At 48.6% G+C, this 18,355-nt stretch overlaps 1 protein-coding gene across 1 annotated transcript in view; it reads right to left on the bottom strand.

The window, feature by feature from the left end:
- Window positions 1-18,067, bottom strand: part of GLIS2 (GLIS family zinc finger 2) — a 59,370-nt gene extending 41,303 nt beyond the window's left edge. The window contains exon 1 of the mRNA XM_088464730.1: window positions 17,467-18,067. The gene's annotated coding sequence lies outside the window, so the exon portion shown is untranslated. The remainder of the gene's footprint in view (window positions 1-17,466) is intronic.
- Between the last annotated feature and the right edge of the window lie 288 nt (window positions 18,068-18,355).

The raw sequence follows: 18,355 nt of genomic DNA, 5'->3' as shown, positions 1-18,355 counted from the left end.
CCTAACTTGATGTCTCCAGGGTCAGTTAGGATTTGGCATTTCCCGGTTTACGGGGGCAGGAGATCAGCAGGTGACCGGACTCTCCGCAGTACAGACAGAGGTTCTTTTGCATTCTTCTCTGACGTTCTTCTTTGGAGAGGTGTGTATGATTTACCTGCATAGGCTCCTCTTCAGTAGGAGAAGGAATGGGATGGGTAGAAATGGAGGGGGTAAATGACCTTTGCCGGTCAGTTCTGTTTTTTTCAGCCTGACGTTCCCTGAAGCGTAGGTTAACTTTGATACACAACGAAATCATGTCGTTCAGATTAGTAGGAAGCTCTCGAGTGACTAGATCATCCTTTAGTCGGTCTGACAACCCATGCCAGAAGGTCGAGGTGAGGGCTTCCTCATTCCATTTGAGCTCTGATGCTAAAATTTGAAATTGCACGGCATATTGACTGACAGGACGGACCACTTGTCACAGTGTCATGATGTTTGATGATGCTGATACAGTACGCCCAGGTTCATCGAAAATCCTCCTGAAGGATGACACAAAGCCTGCATAATTATCCAGCAGCGGATCTGAGCGCTCCCAGAGTGGGGAAGCCCATTCCAAGGCCTGGCCGGATAACAGAGAGACTATATAAGCCACTTTAGTTCTTGCAGTTGGAAAGTTGTCAGGCTGCAGGGTAAAATGTATGTCACACTGATTTAGGAATCCTCGGCAGAGTTTAGGATTGCCGTCAAATTTATTTGGTAAAGGAAGATGTAAGCGGGGAGATGATCTGCCTCCTGTATTCCCAGACGCTGATGCGGATGTAGATGCTGGTACTTCAGGGGTAGAGAAGGAAGTTTGCAAACTATCCTGTCGCTTGGACATCTCTTGCAGAAATTGAGCCATCTGATGCTGCATGTTTTCCAGATTTTCTAAACGACCAGAAATGCACCGGAACAAATCCACTCCTGACTCCTGATCCGTGGCCGGCTCCATGGGGCCAGTGCAAACTGTGATGTTCTGGGTTGTTTGTGGACCCGGGGTGGTAGCAGGAGCGATCACAGAAGCAGATTTGAAAATAAAACTAGAATTTTTAATAAATGCTTGAGTAGACATATAATGTGGCAGTAAATAAAAGTCCAGGAATATATAAATGTGCACAAGTTCTGTGGTGGGAGTAAAAGGGTTAATGTCCAAGTAGAAACAATTAGAGCTGTCCAGGTATGCAGGTAGTGAACTGAAAATGAACAAGCCAGGTATACAGGTAGTGAACTGAAGCGCACAATGTCAGCAGGCTCAGGCACTCAGGTATGGGCAAGGGTGATGGAGGAAGCAGGGTAGTCCAGTGGGAGCTAGGAGCTGACAGGCAGACTGGCAGACAGCGAATTCACAGGAACAGGAAAGCACAGAGAACTCCCTCTCAGATAGGCTGAGATACACGTTGCACTGGCAAAGAAGGAAGGCACCGACCCTTCCTAAATACCCCATGCCGTGCTGTTACTGGCCGGAGGGAACATGTGACTCACCAGGATTGGCCAGCCGCATCACATGGCCAGAAGGCAAGATGGCGGCACCCATGCCAAACGAAATGGAGATGCCGCCAGGCCTTACCAGCGCAGAGTGACAACAAGCCCGCACAACAACGCGCGCAGCCAAAGCCCCCCGCCAGACACCAGCTCCGCCACCAGACAGCCCGCGCCACAATGACCTCACAGGTAACACTCGCCTAGCGCCATGCTGAAATACCCTGGCCGTGACACACATCTATTACACTATATACAGACATAGGACACTACACCCCCAACATGTCCTGACCACTGTACATGATCATAATACACATCTAATACACTATATACAGACATAGGACACTACACCCCCAACATGACCTGACCACTGTACATGATCATAATACACATCTATTACACTATATACAGACATAGGACACTACACCCCCAACATGACCTGACCACTGTACATGATCATAATACACACCTATTACACCGTATACAGACATAGGACACTACACCCCCAACATGACCTGACCACTGTACATGATCATAATACACATCTATTTCAGCCTATAGAGACATAGGACACTACACCCCCCAACATGCCCTGACTACTGTACATGACCATAATACACATCTATTACACTATATACAGACATAGGACACTACACTCCCAACATGACCTGACCACTGTACATGATCATAATACACATCTATTACACTCTATACAGACATAGGACACTACACCCCCCAACATGTTCTGACCACTGTACATGATCATAATACACATCTATTACACTCTATACAGACATAGGACACTACACCCCCAACATGACCTGACCACTGTACATGATCATAATACACATCTATTTCAGCCAATAGAGACATAGGACACTACACCCCCCAACATGCCCTGACTACTGTACATGACCATAATACACATCTATTACACTATATACAGACATAGGATACTACACTCCCAACATGACCTGACCACTGTACATGACCATAATACACATCTATTACACTGTATACAGACATAGGACACTACACCCCCCAACATGCCCTGACTACTGTACATGACCATAATACACATCTATTACACTATATACAGACATAGGACACTACACTCCCAACATGGCCTGACCACTGTACATGATCATAATACACATCTATTACACATCTATTAGACTCATTCGGGCTTGCAGGAACCGAGACCCTACCACAGGGTCTCATTGCAAGCCAGATGGTGGCGATAATTGCGACAGACCAAGGCCACTCGCACAGGCTGTGGGTGGTCACCCACAGCTTTGCAAGCAGCCTGGAGAAAAAAAAAAAACACACCCTGATTCAGAGCGAGCGCTCGCTAGCAGCGAGTGGCTTTGAATCAGGCCCTGTGTATACTATGGGGCTGTGTCCATTAAGGGGCTGTGAGCCTGATTCAGAGGCACTCGCTGTTTGTGAGCACTCGCTCTGAATCAGGGCGTTTTTGTTTTTTTTGTTTCTGCCTCCAGGCTGCTCGCAAAGCTGTGGGTGGCCACCTACAGCTTTTGCAAGCGGCCTGGCGATGGTCGCGATTATCGCGACCATCGGGCTTGTGACGAGACCCTTGTGGTAGGGTCTCGGTTCCCGCAAGCCCGAGGGAACTTCCTGCTTTAAGGAACGCCTGCGTTGGTGCAGCCACCGCCCCTCCCCGCCTACAAAATGGGGCGAGCTGTCACCATCGTCAGCCGTCCCGTCTTGTAGTGAGCCCCGGAGCGATGGAGCTGCCGTCGGTTGCTGGGGCTCGCGCATGTGCACGCCGGAGGCGGCACATGCGTAGTGGGGGAACATCGACCTGCTTGCGAGCAAGCGGGTCTGAATGAGGCCCTGTGTCCATCAAAGGGCTGTGTCTACTAAGGCTCTGTGTCCACTATGGGGCTGTGTCCATCAAAGGGCTGTGTCCACTATGGGGTTGTGTCCATCTAAGGTTACAGTTCTGCTGTAGTGACTCCATACAATTATATTTAAAAAAAAAAATTGTTATATTTGATTGGATTGTGCACCGCACCCCAGTACGCTGTGCCAGAGAACGTTGTGTAAAAGTGGTCTGACATCAGGCATTGATCTGCAAAATTGAAAAAAATGGATAACGATCAGTTTACAGAGCAACCAAATAGCGCACCAGCTGCTACCACCAGTCATGATGATGATACTAGTCCGTCAACGTCATCTACGAGTGGGGGGGAAGGAGGAGGAGGGGTGATGGGAGGGATCCGGTTGATGTGGAGAGGTCCTGAAAAGAAGCCCATGGGCTTCTATTGGGTAACGCCACCTGAAGATGGCGTTACCCATCGGGACTTTGTACATATGGGCTATGCAGTTTTACCGCATTTTCCCCTTTAGTACGTCCCTCCCATAGTGTGAAATGGCCAAGTGTTTGCTTTAATTTAATGCACTCCAGGAGGAATTCATGTATTTCTAAAGCTGGGTACACGCTGTGCAATATATTGGCCATTCAATTGAACAGCCGATATTTTGCAAGAGCGTCAGCATGTGTGTACCCCCCATACAGTATGTCTGTGAACGAAGTCGTTCACAGACATATCGCATTGGCTGGGCATCTGCTGGTGTGTACGAGAGACCTGACGATCACCCATACATATGCTGCAGGTACCCGGTGGTGGCAAGTTTAAATGCTCGTCCAGTTGTGACGTCAGGCCCGACACATCTGGCGGACAATTGCCAAGTGTATATGCACTTACCAATCGTCAGATAGGCTGGCCGGTCAGTCAAACAGCCAACCCGTGTGTACCCAGCATAAGACGGTGTTTAGAAAAACAAAATGGTTTGGGTGGTAGATGTATGAAAGGTAGAAGGCAATTCAGTTCCTTTGCAAAGTAAGATGTATGTATTTATTTATATCTTACACAGTTGTTTGCTTGAATTCAAATCTTATGCTGGATACAGACTAGACGATATGTCGTCCAATCCAGCAGATCAGATCAATCACATCGGTCAGTGTGTGCCCGCTATGTTGCTGACGATGAGCACTCCAGCTGCGTCGTCAGCAACATCGCCCGTGCCCTTCGGACCTGCATGTAGTTCCAACAGCCAATATCATTAGCGGGGGCCATGCTGCATTCGTCCGTCGCTGCCGACGCAGGCACCCCCCGCTGCTCACAATATCACGCCGGGTACACATCGGTTAGTGTGTACCCAGCTACAGAGGTATATGGGGGAGGATTACAACAAGCTCTATTTTGTCCACTGACTATATAAAGCGCTGATGTGGCTCTGTAGAGCGTATATCCTCTGTGACATCAAGAAGGATTGTGCTTCTGTGTTGTGATTGCCCCAAGCACCTTCTGCAAGAGGAATTGTCTTTTTCAAGACATTGAGCAATAAACAACTTGACTTTAAGATGCCTACACCTGCTGCATCCTGTGACCTCCAGAATAGTGCAAAACGTTATTCCGTTCTCCGGCTGTTCTGGATTGAGCCCATTGTCTCAAAACTCAAGCCCTCTGCCAGCTAACCGTGCAGACAGTAAGGGACCAGTGGGAATTAGCCGACACTAACCAGGAGGTGTTTCAGCAGCAGGTACAAGCATACCCAGAAGTAGACGGTTCCAGTTGCCAATGGTAGAAGCCTGGAAGAAGTGGTATTAGGTGCCAGTGTAGAAGCCAGGTTGGAGCAAGCGGTTTCAGGTGCCAGTGTTAGACCGGTACCTGCCCGCTACGCAGTGGAAGTAATCAGTAACAGGCAGTTACTGATGTTAAGAGGGAATACCTAGTAGTGGTGAAGTAAAGGCCTCATTCAGCTTGGATCGCAGGTCTGTGTTCACGGGCACCTGGTCGATGTTTGCGGTCTGCGTATGCACTGCAGTGCGCGAACCGGCCACTGCGAATGCGACACGGAGAAATGAATAATGGTCACAGGGATGTGCATAATTGAGTTCCAGCGATGGCATACGCAGCAAGAACTCTACATGGCGACAGGAAGCTTCGCAGGTTGAGAGTCATGTCAAGCTCAACCACAACCTGCGTATGAGTCTGATGTTACTCGATGTTACCGATGCTTTCGCTGACTTGTGGATGTACAGCCATGGCCAAAAGTTTTGAGAATGATAAGTATTGGTTTTCACAAAGTTTGCTGCTTCAGTGTTTTTAGACCTCTTTGTCAGATGTTACTGTCAAAGGCTTTTATTGACAATTACATTAAGTTTATGCAAAGAGTCAATATTTGCAGTGTTGACCCTTCTTATTCAAGACCTCTGCAATTCGCCCTGACATGCTGTCAGTCAACTTCTGGGCCACATAGTGACTGATGGCCGCCCATTCTTGCCTAATCAATGCTTGGAGTTTGTCAGAATGTGTGGGTTTTTGTTTGTCCATCTGCCTCTTGAGGATTAAGAACAAATTCTTAATGGGATTAAGGTCTGGGGAGTTTCCTGGCCATAGACCCAAAATTTAGATGTTTTGTTCCCGAGCCACTTATTATCACTTTTGCCTTATGGCAAGGTGCTCCATCATGCTGGAAAAGGCATTGTTCATCACCAAACTATTCTTGGATGTTGGGAGAAGTTCCTCTTGGAGGATGTTTTGGTACCATTCTTTATTCATGGCTGTGTTCTTAGGCAAAATTGTGCGTGAGCCCACTCCCTTGGCTGAGAAGCAACCCCACACATGAATGGTCTCAGGATGCTTTACTGTTGGTATGACACAGGACTGATGGTAGCGCTCACCTTTCCTTCTCCGGGCAAGAGTTTTTTCAGATGCTCCAAACAATCTGAAAGGGGATTCATCAGAGAAAATAACTTTACCCCAGACCTCAGCAGTAGAATTCCTGTACCTTTTGCAGAATATCAGTCTGTCCCTGATGTTTTTCCTGGAGATAAGTGGCTTCTTTGCTGCCCTTCTTGACACCAGGCCATCCTCCAAAAGTGTTCACCTCACTGTGCGTGAAGATGCTTTCACACCTGCCTGCTGCCATTCCTGAGCAAGCTCTGCACTGGTGGTGCCCTGATACCACAGCTGAATCAACTATAGAAGATGGTCCCGGCACTTGCTGGACGTTCTCGGGCACCCTGAAACCTTCTTGCCTCTCTCCTTGAAGTTCTTGATGTCCGATTAATAGTTGATTTAGGTGCAATCTTACTAGCAGCAATATCCTTGCCTGTGAAGCCCTTTTTGTGCAAAGCAATGATGACTGCACGTGTTTCCTTGCAGGTAACCATGGTTAACAGAGGAAGAACAATGATTTCAAGCTCCACCCTCTTTTTAAAGCTTCCAGTCTGTTATTCTAACTCAATCAGCATGACAGAGTGATCTCCAGCCTTGTCCTCGTCAACATTCTCACCTGTGTTAATGAGAGAATCACTGACATGATGTCAGCTGGTCCTTTTGTGGCAGGGCTGAAATGCAGTGGAAATGTTGCGAAGCTCATTGTCATGGCAAAAGGTTGACTTTGCATTTAATTGCAATTCATCTGATCACTCTTCATGACATTCTGGAGTATATGCAAATTGCCATCATAAGAACTGAAGTAGCAGACATTGTGAAAACCAATACTTGTGTCATTCTCAAAACTTTTGGCCATGGCTGTATGTAAATGGGAAGTGTGCGGCTTTATAAGCTGGTGAGCATCTTGGTATATTACTGCGATTGCAAAGCGATCGCATTCATTTGCATATTTTCACACCGTACAGATAAGTGCGATCGCAGACTTGCGATCCAAGCTGAATGATGCCCTAAGGTCACTCAGGGACAAGGAACCACCTTCTGTTTTGATCAGTGATCAAAATATCTGATGGCCTGGCGGACCAGGGGTTATCCAATCACAAGTAGATATTAATGCAGCTCTAAGGCATAAAAGTGTTGGAGTTGACAAACTCATCGGGGTGTTTGCTATTATGACGGTTGGAGTACGTTTGCAGAGGAAAGATTTGGTGAAAAAAGTAAGGTCATAAAGTGTTAGCAGGGGTTGGACATTTAAGTTACATTTTGCTGTTTCCACAATGTGCAAATTCAGGTGAATCCGCAAACCCATCAAGCTAAGAGTAGGACAATTTTTCAGGGGCAGCTCCAGAAAACAGGAGTGCATCATGAAACGCGCACAATTTGGCGAATTGCGTGCAACAATGATATTCTGAGTTGGGACCGAAGCAAAAATAAGCAAGTAACTTTGCACCTGGACAAACCATGTTGCACAGCAAGGGGGGCAAATACATTTATTTATTTTGCATGCAGGGTAAATACTGGCTGCTTTTGCATGCCTACAAATGCTGGACAGCTGTATTTTTACACTGCAATTTAGATTTGAGCTAGGACACACCCTTCCCGAATTAAATCCCTCATCTGCCCCCTGCTGTGCAGCATGGTTTTGCCCAGGTACAAAGTTACTTTTTTTTTTTGTCGCTCCCAACTCAGAATCACCCCTATAATCTTATGGTGCAGGTCCCACTGTTTTTGTTGTTCGTAACTGAACAGCTCTATACTAGACAGGTCCTCACATTCAGGAGAAACAGGGTCTTGCAAATCCGTCTCCAGAATGCGCCGGGCTTCACGCATCCAGCTCCAGAATACAAAGGGCCTCACACACAGCTCCAGAAAACAATGGGCCTCACACATCATACCAAGATGATCCAGGGCCCACTCACACAGCATACAGAGACCCTCCCTTTAACAATCAGAATACACACAGGGCCCTGTACAGTCAGCCCTCCCACGCCAGATCTCACACACCCATTCAACACTCAGGGTCTCCACTTCACGTGATCTTTACTAATTTCTGACACAATACTGAGGAGCCATACGCTCAGTAATCCAGGTTACCAGACATGGCCCCCTGCCGTTCCCTTCTGTCAAATAGTCCTTCTCTTTTGAAATCTACATCTGTAAAGTAGTACATTTTACCATTGGTCGACAAAAGACAGCAGTCACACTGTATACTATGTAAGGATGTGTAGGCTCGGATAGGTTTTAATTTGCACGCCGAGTTCGGATTTTTCCCTCCAAAAATCGGGTTTCAGAAAGAGGCAAAACATCATCTTTCATGGACAAACATCATCTTCCATGGACTTTTGTCCAGGAATAATGATGATTGTCCATGCAAGATGACGTTTTGCCTCTTTCTGAGTCCCGTTTTTTGGAGGGCAAAATCCGAACTGGGCGTGCAAATTCGAACCTATCCGAGCCTGCACATCCCTAATACTATGTGTAGCGGTGTACAGCAATCTGTAATAAATTACTAGGATGTGAGTAACACTTGTGCACATCTTTATCTGTAGCTCATTGGCTATTAGGATTTATCAGGCCCATAATAGAAAGAATCAGCGTAACACATTATTCACTTGTAACTAATACATTCACATCCAGTATACACAAGCCTTGCACACTAGGGGCCTGATTCAGAGCTGAACGCTCTGACCCGAGCGATCGCTCTGAATCAGGGCCCTCCTCCATGAAAATGGAGCGGCCTCCTGGTCGCTCGTATAGCTGTGGGTGACCACCCACAGCATATGCGAGCGGCCAAAAAGATGGTTGCGATGTTCTTGACCATCGCGACCATCGGATTTGCGATGGAGACCCTGCGGTAGGGTCTCCCTGCCACAAGCCCTGGAGTGATTTTGGCTCTATCAGAGCCAAAATCACTCCCACTGACATCACTAGTGATGTCAGTGGGGCCGGCTTCAGACAGTAGGCGTTCCCATGGGAACGCCTCCGTCTGGCAGGCACGCCCCCGGCACGCCCACCAAAGGGGGCGTGCTGTCAATCAACATCGACAGCACGCCCCCTTTGGTGCGAGACCCGGAGCGATGGAAAGCCCGTCGCTCCCCGGGTCATGCGCAGTGGGGAACATCGACCCGCTTGCGAGCGTACTGCCGCTCGCGAGCGGGTCTGAATGACCCCCTATGCACACAAATATAGTATACACCATATACATTGCAAATCCACAGCTGCCATTCATGGAGCCTAGTTCACCCAGAACACAGGACTCTGCACATCCAAAGAAGCATGTCCCAGGCAATGTACATAGGACCCTCTCTCACACTGTCACAATTTCTGGTATCTATCACAGCTGTGTCCTACCTTAAAATCGGTGTGCCACCTAAGGGCAGCACACTCAGGCTTTTGTATTATTACAGTCAGTTAGAACTGAATACAGGGGTCTATGTACTAAGCCTTGGAGAGAGAGGAGACAAAGTGGACGGAGATAAAGTACCAACCAATCAGCTCCTAAAGCAAGGCACACACTAGATGATATGTTGTCCAATCCCGTGGGTCAGGCCGACATATCGTGCACATCGTCTAGTGCGTACCCACTATGTGCGCCCCCGCTGCCCGACATGGGACGCGTTCCATCGTCCTTGCATGCAGGGACGACAGAGCGACCCAGCTGCCAAAGCCAGCAAGTTCAATGGTGCCAGTGAATGATATATATTGGGTGGGCGGCCACCAGGTTGTGCAGTGTGTAACGCCCAATATGTAATTCATCGGCACCATCAGGCGTCGCTTAATGGGCCGAATTCAATTCAGTGCGATGATGAATAGCCGCGGGAGGGAGCTCCAGCATCTATTCAACGCACCGCGCTGTTTGCCTTGTCGGGAATGGGTTAAGTCTGAGAATGCCGGTTCTCGCGACTTTACCTGGGTGTTAAGGCGCGGTAACCGGCATTCTCTGTCTAAAGTGCCAGACGGGCGGCTATTAGCGCCGCGCTAAGCCGGCAAACAGCTGCGCGCCCCGGCACTTTTGTCGGATTTCTCCTCGCATCCCCTGGGGGGGTGCGCGAAGAAATCCTTTAGCCGCCCAAACAGCGCACTGTATTGAATTCGGCAAAATGTGTACTCACCTGTTAGGAGCTGATTGGTTGGTCCTTTATCTCTCTCCAGTTTATCTCTATCCAAGGCTTAGTACATAGACCCCTTAGTCACCATTTTGACATTCACAAGGTCGACACCAGAATGTTGTATGTTATGATGTCGACACTGATAAAATGTTGACATTTGCCAAATGACGACATGGAAAAAAAGTTGGTTATTGGTATAGGGATGATGTTGACAACAGACATGTAATGGTTAAGCCGCGTATCCACTAGCAGATACCGGCACGACTACGACATCGTAACCGTACCATCGTTCCCCTTCCCCCTGCAGTGCCAGTGTAGGCACATCAATCATCTCTGAACATGGGCAACCTGTCGTTATTGGCAGATTGACCGGCATGCTCAGTAGATAATTGATGTCGGAAACGACCAGCAGGAGCGCACATCGCCGGTCGTTTCCGGCATAATAGTGCCCGATTTGTGCACGATTACTGAGCGACTGCACGATTACGACATCGTTAATCGTGCAATCGCTCAGTAACATCGCGTAGTGGATACGCGGCTTTAGAGTCACTGGTAGGTTAGCTTTAAAATTGCTTTTCAAAATTGTCACCATGTCGACATGGTGACCTTATCAACATTATGCTGTCAACACAAATGTGGACATGCTGACCGTTGACATAATATGCTGAACCCCAGTGGCAATATTTTGTAGTCACTGGAAAATTTCGGACTGACGTCTTGTTACCAGGTATCAGCTTGTTTTATTACTGTCAGTGACAGGAAGGTCTATGGGAGGGCACGGAGGCCGCGGGGAAGGACCGCATGGGATCCCAAGCTCCGCCATCCCATACCCAACCCATTTTTAAAAAACATATTTAAAGTCTTTGTTCACCATCAAGGGGGATTTGCCACAATGGTTCATTATTAATGCAGACAACTACATCAGAGTGGGTCATTGGCCCCTGGATCCTCGATGTACCTGTTCCTAGTAATCACTCACAGTGGGGATTTCTGGACAGTTTCCTCCACCACTGCTGGGGAGTCAAAGCGGAGGATGAATGAATGAAACAGCACTGACTCAGATGCTCCTGATTGGATAAAGGGCATTAACCCAATCAGGAGCCAGATGTCAATTCTGCATTGATTACTACGGCAGTTCCTAGAAGATCCCTAACCTCCTCCCCCTAGAAACATACTCACCCCTCCCCCTAATACACAGACATCAGGACACAGACCTCTCCCCTCCCCCTAATACATAGACATCAGGACTCAACCCTCTCCCCTCCTCCTAATACACAGACATCAGGACACAGCCCTCTCCCCTCCCCCTCATACACAGACATCAGGACACAGCCCGCTCCCCTCCCCCTAATACACAGACATCAGGACACAGACCTCTCCCCTCCTCCTAATACACAGACATCAGGACACAGACCTCTCCCCTCCTCCTAATACACAGACATAAGGACACAGACCTCTCCCGTCCTCCTAATATACAGACATCAGGACACAGACCTCTACCCTCCTCCTAATACACAGACATCAGGACACAGACCTCTCCCCTCCTCCTAATACACAGACATCATGGCAGAGACCTCTCCCCTCCTCCTAATACACAGACATCAGGGCACAGACCTCTCCCCTCCTCCTAATAAACAGACGTCAGCACACAGTTCTCTCCCCTCCTCCTAATACACAGACATCAGGACACAGACCTCTCCCCTCCTCCTAATACACAGACATCAGGACACAGACAACTCCCCTCCTCCTAATACACAGACATCAGGACACAGACCTCTCCCGTCCTCCTAATATACAGACATCAGGACACAGACCTCTACCCTCCTCCTAATACACAGACATCAGGACACAGATCTCTCCCCTCCTCCTAATACACAGACATCAGGACACATACCTCTCCCCTCCTCCTAATACACAGACATCAGGACACAGATCTCTCCCCTCCTCCTAATACACAGACATCAGGACACATACCTCTCCCCTCCTCCTAATACACAGACATCAGGACACAGATCTCTCCCCTCCTCCTAATACACAGACATCATGACACAGACCTCTCCCCTCCTCCTAATACACAGACATCAGGACACAGACAACTCCCGTCCGTCTAATACACAGACATCAGGACACAGACCTCCCCCGTCCTCCTAATACACAGACATCAGGACACAGATCTCTCCCCTCCTCCTAATACACAGACATCAGGACACAGACCTCTCCCCTCCTCCTAATACACAGACATCAGGACACAGACAACTCCCGTCCGTCTAATACACAGACATCAGGATACAGACCTCCCCCGTCCTCCTAATACACAGACATCAGGACACAGACCTCCCCCGTCCTCCTAATACACAGACATCAGTACACAAACCTCCCCCGTCCTCCTAATACACAGACATCAGGACACAAACCTCCCCCGTCCTTCTAATACACAGACATCAGGACACAAACCTCCCTCGTCCTCCTAATACACAGACATCAGGACACAGCCCTCTCCCATCCTCCTAATACACAGATATCAAGAAACAGATCTCTCCTCCTAATACACAGGCATCACGACACAGGCCCTGATTCAGAGGCGCTTGCAAAAAGCGAGCGCTCGCTCTGAATCAGGGCGGGCGCTTGTTTTTTAGTTGTGGCCTCTTGGTCGCTCGCATAGCTGTGGGTTACCACCCACAGCTTATGGTCGCGATGGTCAAGACCATCGCGACCATCGGGCTTGCGACAAGACCCTTGCGGTAGGGTCTCGTTTCCACAAGCCCCAGTGGACTTCCTGCTCTAATAGACTGGAAGTCAACCTTCTGACATCACAAGTGATGTCAGTAGGGCCGCCCACAAACTGCAGGTGTTCCTGCAGGAACGCCTCCGTTTGCCCAGCCACCCTCCCGCCCTGCCTTCCAAACGGGGCGAGCTGTCAATCAACACCGACAGCCGCCCCTTTTGGATGCGAGCGCCGGAGCGAGTGCTTTTTGCGCTCGCTCCGGGACTTGCATGCGCACTGCCTAACAATCGACCCGCTTGCGAGCGCATAGCGCTCGCAAGCGGGTCTGAATCAGGCCCACAGACCTCTCCCCTCCTCCTAATACACAGACATCAGGACACAGACTTCTCCCCTCCTCCTAATACACAGACATCAGGACACATACCTCTCCCCTCCTCCTAATACACAGACAGCAGGACACATACCTCTCCCCTCCTCCTAATACACAGACAGCAGGACACAGACCTCTCCCCTCCTCCTAATACACAGACATCAGGATAGTTATTTTCCCTCTTCCTAATACACAGACATCAGGATACAGTTATTTTCCTTCTTCCTAATACACAGACATCAGGAAACAGATCTCTCCTCCTAATACACAGACAGCAGGACACAGATCTCTCCCCTCCTCCTAATACACAGACATCAGGACACATATCTCTCATCCTAATACACAGACATCAGGACACATATTTCTCATCCTAATACACAGACATCAAGGCACAGATCTCTCCCCTCCCACTAATACACAGACATCAGGACACAGACAACTCCCCTCCTCCTAATACACAGACCTCTCCCTTCCTCCTAATACACAGACATCAGGACACAGAAATCTCCCCTCCTCCTAATACACAGACCTCTCCCCTCCTCCTAATACACAGACATCAGGACACAGAAATCTCCCCTCCTCCTAATACACAGACCTCTCCCCTCCTCCTAATACACAGACATCAGGAAGCAGATCTCTCCTCCTAATACAGACATCAGGAGACGGGCCTATTCATCAACACTAAAATAACGGTTTTAAGGACATTTTCCTTAATTACCGTTTTTTTTAGTATTCATTAACACACTTAACACAAGATATATCACTGATATCTCCTGGTTAAGGTAAAATTATGTACATTCGGAATTTGATGGTATTACCCAGAGCCGTAACTAGACTTTTTGGTGCCCTGTACCAAAAAGAGCATTGGCGCCCCCCTATTTTTTAAATAAGGATATAACGCACCCAAAAAAGGGTAATGACCTCAAGGGGAATGGCCAGAGAAGAGATAGGGGAGGCCAGAAGATGCTGGGGATGAAATAAGAGGAAGTTACAAATCAGAATGATAATAAACAGAAAATTGGCAGGCCCAAACTGCGCCCCCCGCCCTGCGGTGCCCTGTGCCACAGCTCGGGCCGCACTACCCTAGTTATGGCCCTGGTGTTACTATACGCCACTTTCAGGTGGCATATAGCGGGTTACACTTACCTTCTTTCAGCTGGGTAGGTCCTCCCCCGGCTCGCTCTGTCACTCCCTGGTCCCTCCTCCGGCTCCTGCTCTGACTGTGTTCTCCCGGCAGAACACGATAAAGTAAAAAATAAAGAAATGAAAATAAAGTTTAAAAAATAAATAAAAAAATCTTCAGCAAGCTGGGCGGGAGGTCGGGGTCCGCGGCTGCAGCCTGTCGGGGTCCAGGCGGCCAGGTAAGTGGGGGGGGGGGGGGGTGGATGGCGGACAGACACAGAATTACCGCAGCTGTAATCAGTGCATGCGCTGCGCTTGTGCACGTAACGGCGTATGCACAGAAATGATTACAGCTGTGGTAAGTCAGAGCAGAGAGGGAAAAGTATCTATTTCCTGAAAAGCTGTCATCACAAAAATGACAGCTTTTCAGAATAGATACTTATGGGGAGGAGGAATGATGGATTCCATCGGTAATTAGGTAGAACTCCATGCGAGTGCTAAACCTAATTACCTCCATCGAGTTTTTAGTGTTGGTGAATAGACCCCACAGACCTCTCCCCTCCTCCTAATACACAGACATCGGGACACAGGCCTCTCCCCTCTTCCTAATACACAGACATCGGGACACAGCCCTCTCCCCTCCTCCTAATACACAGACATCGGGACACAGGCCTCTCCCCTCCTCCTAATACACAGACATAAGGACACAGACCTCTCCCGTCCTCCTAATATACAGACATCAGGACACAGACCTCTACCCTCCTCCTAATACACAGACATCGGGACACAGCCCTCTCCCCTCCTCCTAATACACAGACATCGGGACACAGCCCTCTCCCCTCCTCCTAATACACAGACATCGGGACACAGGCCTCTCCCCTCCTCCTAATACACAGACATCGGGACACAGCCCTCTCCCCTCCTCCTAATACACAGACATCGGGACACAGGCCTCTCCCCTCCTCCTAATACACAGACATCGGGACACAGGCCTCACCCCTCCTCCTAATACACAGACATCGGGACACAGCCCTCTCCCCTCCTCCTAATACACAGACATCGGGACACAGACCTCTCCCCTCCTCCTAATACACAGATATCGGGACACAGACCTCTCCCGTCCTCCTAATACACAGACATCGGGACACAGACTTCTCCCCTCCTCCTAATACACAGACATCAGGACACATATCTCTCCCCTCCTCCTAATACACAGACATCAGGACACAGACCTCTCCCCTCCTCCTAATACACAGACATCAGGACACAGACCTCTCCCCTCCTCCTAATACACAGACATCAGGACACAGACCTCTCTCCTCCTCCTAATACACAGACATAAGGACACATACCTCTCCCCTCCTCCTAATACACAGACATAAGGACACATACCTCTCCCCTCCTCCTAATACACAGAATTAAGGACACATACCTCTCCCCTCCTCCTAATACACAGACATAAGGACACATACCTCTCCCCTCCTCCTAATACACAGACATAAGGACACATACCTCTCCCCTCCTCCTAATACACAGACATAAGGACACATACCTCTCTCCTCCTCCTAATACACAGACATCAGGACACAGACCTCTCCCCTCCTCCTAATACACAGACATCAGGACACAGCCCTCTCCTCCTAATACACAGACATCAGGACACATACCTCTCCCCTCCTACTAATACACAGACACCAGGCCTTTCTTAATACACAGAGATCAAGAAACACACCTCTCCCCTTACCACCTCTTAATACTCAGACACCAAGGCGCAGGCCTAATACACAGACATCATGACAAGCTGCTCTCAGACCAATAAGAATTACAGAAGTATTTCACTAACTGTTTACTGCTTAACAGAATTGTCTTACAGACAAATTGGTAACGTATTCATAAAATGCATGTAAACGGACATTAGTGAAAATAAAGGGCAAAGGAACTTCAACTCAGACATATATATTGTTTTGTACACTATTATGTTTGCAGTACCTTCCTTTTCACTGACTGCTGCATTTTGTGTACTGGGAGATATTATCATTTATTTGGGTGTACGATTAGTAATTTTACTGACGGCCACCGTGCTCTTATACACAGACACACAGGGACCTCTCATGTACATACGTATCCATGAGACACACATGTATTCTAATTAACATCCATAGACCACAAACAGTACAGAATTGCAGCCTGTGTCTGTCCCTATAGTGTATCACACAGTCCCCTGCCCTTACCTTAATAAGGGAAAATAGGATACAATAGAGTAAAAGCTATATACCTCACCTTATCCGACCTACAGACACAGGATAGATAACCATCTCCCATACAGTAATGTGCGGGAATCACTGACGTTCCCATACAATGTGGCGTTAAAAGGAACATACAGGGTTTGCTACATTAATGTGAGGCTTTATATACATTGTTTAGTATCCTCAGTCTATCAGGAATCATTTGGGCCATCTTTATGCCTATATAGTGACATATAGCTTCCGTGCAGTGACATATAGCGATCATGGAACCTGGCAGTGACCTGTACTGGGGTCCACAGGGTAGGCAAGGTCCCCCTCCCCCCAGTATAATGATGTGACAGATCCCCCCCCCCTCCTTCCTCCACCAGTGTACTGGTGACAGGTCTCCCCTCCACACATATTATATGCTGCACAGAGACACTAATAATGTTGACACTTCTTATAGGCAGAGCAGAGTGTCCCACTACTAATATGAGGCACCCAGGGGTTAGCCTACCTTCTGTATAATATCACCTTTCTGTGACCCTGAAGGGCTAATCCTCTATGTTTCATCCAGTTCCTCCAATTACACTGGAGTGTACTATAAATCTAATAACTGTGCTAATAAACAGGTCTTGGAAAAAAAAAAAATATTAACACCCCCCCCCCCCCCCCTTATCTGGCCCCCCAGAACCCTCGTGCCCATTCTCACCTCTTGCAGGTTGCAGTCTTTGGAGGGTAAGAGGAATCCTGTCTTCTTTGGTGCTTAAAAAAAATATAATAGTTAAAAAGAATAAAAAGGAAATGAAATGATTTCCACCCTGAAAATAGATCCTTTTCCTGATTATTGATTTGATCCTCCAGGATTTCTGAAATATCAGTCCCCCCACAGCAAGCAGTCTGGAATTCAGGATCCCTGTCTGGAGTCTTCTTGCTATAGATCCAGTTGAGGTGAGGCGATGACCCCCCCCTTTTTTTTGTCTTTTTTTTTTTTTTTTTGGCAGATCCAGGAGTGGTATTTGCTGTGCAGGGGGTATCAGTGGGGTGGTGAGGAATAGGAAGAGGGGTATTCTGTCATCTGGCACAGAGGCTCCCTGATCTGCAGAGATAAAGGGTGCTCCTGGCTGTCAGGGGTGGCTAGGGTAAGGGGGAGCATAACAAACCCCCAATTTTATAGGGTGAGAATAGGGGATAGGGGGGGGGGAGGGGGCTCTGGGTTAGGAAAGCAGGGAGAAGAGGCTGCAAAGTGAGAGGTGGCAAGCTGATGGGAGGAAGGAAGGAAGGAGAGAGAGAGTGAGTGTGAGAGAGAGAGGGAGGGAGGGAGACAGACAGAGGGAGGGAGGGCTGGGAATGTGCAGGGTGATTTATTGCAGCCCTGCAGAACTGTCTGAGAATGACCCTCCAACATCACTTCTACTCCGGGGCTGTAGCTCAGGCGCATGCGCGGGGCCTGCCAGACAGGGGCTGCAGGGGAGAGGAGGGTGGGGGGGGCATCACCACACAGCCCCCCCTCCTGCTCTTCCACTCCCAGTCTCTGCCCATAGGAGGGGGACAGGCTCCTGCTGCTGCAGAGCTCTCTCTCCCCTTCTCTCCCAGTACAC

Source organism: Taudactylus pleione, unplaced genomic scaffold (assembly GCF_031769625.1).
Source record: "Taudactylus pleione unplaced genomic scaffold, aTauple2 ptg000061l, whole genome shotgun sequence".
NCBI classification, from domain to species: Eukaryota; Metazoa; Chordata; class Amphibia; order Anura; family Myobatrachidae; genus Taudactylus; species Taudactylus pleione.
This window is presented reverse-complemented; position numbering and strand designations above follow the sequence as displayed.